Here is a 2,603-nt window from a genome sequence, read left to right on the forward strand (position 1 = left end):
CAGTCTCGCTGGAGGGTTCAGGCATACCCTCCACAGTGCCTAGGCACTGCCCATCGCTTCCTCCTTAGTGTGGTTGGCTTTGGGGTGACCAGTGGCTGGGCTGGTCATGAAGAGGGGTCACTGGCTGAACAATATCGGGAGTATGCTTGAGGTACAGGATCAGGAAGAGCTGCTGGGTGTGGCCGCTATGTGGCTCCACCACTAGCGAGATGGCTTTTCAGTCTCAACTGATGGCCAGCTTACTACCTGTCTTTTTCCAAAAAACCTCTCCAAGACAGGTAGCCATGAGGCGTTGGTTTTATCACGCCTCCCCTAAATTGCATTTACTCAAAGTGCCCGCCATTATTGGGGGATACATTGAGCAGCGCATTTAACCTAAATATTTTAAAAATGCATTTGGTACCCTGACGTCAGCTATCATGTCCACCTGCTCATTCCAGAAGGGCAGGGTAGTATGGCAAAACACCTGACCCTACTGTTCAACGATATACCTCATAACTTCTGAAATGAACTCACAAACCTGCCCTCAATCTATGAAATTAATAGGACTATGAGAACGCCGACCTCACAAGCACAGATCCTGCTACCTGGCACTTACCAAACCAGTCCTAAAAAACTGGACGAAGTGTTCAAACTATTCGGCACAAGAGGGCAGAGTCTGGAATGAGCACCACACTAAACCAGACAGCAGTACCTCTACGTGTCCACCAGGGGCGTCTACCTCATGGTACTGGTGAAAGCTCGGGGCCTGCATGCCAAACCCGTAGCATTTTAGGCCACGGCCCAGAGCAGGCCCCAGGGGAAAATGCGCCACCCCCCAACAAACATCGTCCCTACAAGAACAAGGAACCAGAAACCGAAGAAAACAACAATGAAGACAGATAAGTATGGTTCCTACCATCACATAAAGGTTAAGGGTTGTACTAACAAGGGGTGGATGAATCACGCCTGGTTAGGAAGCTATCACTCTTGGTAGTTATATACCAAAAAATAAATACAAGGGGAATAGAATTAATATCTTGCCACCAATTCAGCAAGCACCCCAAGTGGTCTACCCTCCCACGATGGTGAATGTCGCACCATCGTTGATAAACCACTTGAGTATTTCACCAGGTATACCCATTCATGGGATTTGTAACTACTACCATGGATCCAAGGATACTTTATGGTAGACATCGACCTTGAAGATGCACACTATTCAGTACCTTCTCATATAAGTTTCGGATATACCGCAATTACCTGGATGGAGTAACCATGATGAACGTTGCGGCATTTAAGTCAAAGTTATCCAGAATCAACTAGCCCTGACACTTAGAAACATTCCGTCATGGCATGTCTATATATTAACGACAAACTATCCTTGGATACAGCTTTAGCTGCATCGCTTCTCGGCCTTTTGGCTAAGATCAAGTGTAGTATCTGTTCTTATCAGTTTAATAATCTGATACGTCCCTTATCTAGGGACCATATATTAAATTGAATTTTGGAACAGGGAGATGGAATAGGGGCTTGCTCCGTCCACTCCACGCATCGACCCAGTATTGCAGTGCCTCTGGGAACGGTGCACAAAATATATATCCAGATATTTACGTTGACCATCCACAACGTTGTTATCTGGTATTCATTAAGACTATCAGTCATGGTGCATTAACCACCAATCAACTACGTGGCAAAGTAATTGGGATATAGCAGCATTACCAGCTACTGAACTTTGTACCTTTCCTATGAGCTGAGATACTAGTGTTCAAAACTATCTCCATACCTGTATTATGGGGGCAAATGGATTAATCTGTAGTGTTATCATGGAATTTATCGGCAGGAAGGATTATGGTTGTACACTTCCACCTGTTTTGAGTAACATCTTATGTGTCCTGATGTGTTACTGAGCTTGTAATACTTAATGCCAATATGAATTGACTTAAACATGTTATATATTAACTTACTTAATTCTAGTGAAGCATTTGCTCAGTAATCCACCAAATTTGCATGTTCGTTTATAAGATAACAACATCAGTGGTGGCATATACCAAACCACTTGGGCGGAGAACATCGATATTAGGTGACAATTTATTAACAATTGGAAACCGTATGTCGTCAAACATGTTTGACCATCAGTAACTCACCTATCAGGTGAGCTAAATACTGTAAACATACATTTAAACCAAAAATATTTGCTGAAATCACTAAGCAATATGGACACCAGATATCGATTCCTTATATCCAATTAAATCACCACGTACTAACTTACGTCACATGAAACCAATCTCAAGGCAGCGGCAATGGAGACATTCCCGCGTATTGAGGGGTGGGGGGAACCTAATCTCTATGTTTTCCTTTCCTTCTACCTCTTCAATAGGTACTACGGCTTCATCAGTCGGGTACTACGCAAATTACAGTGGACCAAGTCCACAAGCATGGTTCCCAGTGATCCTCGACATGGTCATTAAAAGAATTGCAGAATTGGGAAGACAATTGCTGTGCTTCGATCAGCAGCACTATCAACCTGATGACAGTATTCCGTCGCATATCCTAGGGAACATACCTGAGGAGCATCAAGAAATGGTACACTGTTTTCCAAAACAGGAATTACACATTCAACTATA

The 2,603-nt window shown here is 43.6% G+C and overlaps 1 non-coding gene across 1 annotated transcript; it reads left to right on the forward strand.

Moving 5' to 3' along the window:
- Window positions 1–1,380: 1,380 nt before the first annotated feature.
- LOC116983008 lies at window positions 1,381–1,572 on the forward strand. The gene has a single exon (XR_004414589.1). It is a non-coding gene; the product is annotated as a U2 spliceosomal RNA (small nuclear RNA).
- Window positions 1,573–2,603: the final 1,031 nt, after the last annotated feature.

This window comes from Amblyraja radiata, chromosome 17 (genome assembly GCF_010909765.2).
Source record: "Amblyraja radiata isolate CabotCenter1 chromosome 17, sAmbRad1.1.pri, whole genome shotgun sequence".
NCBI lineage: Eukaryota > Metazoa > Chordata > Chondrichthyes > Rajiformes > Rajidae > Amblyraja > Amblyraja radiata.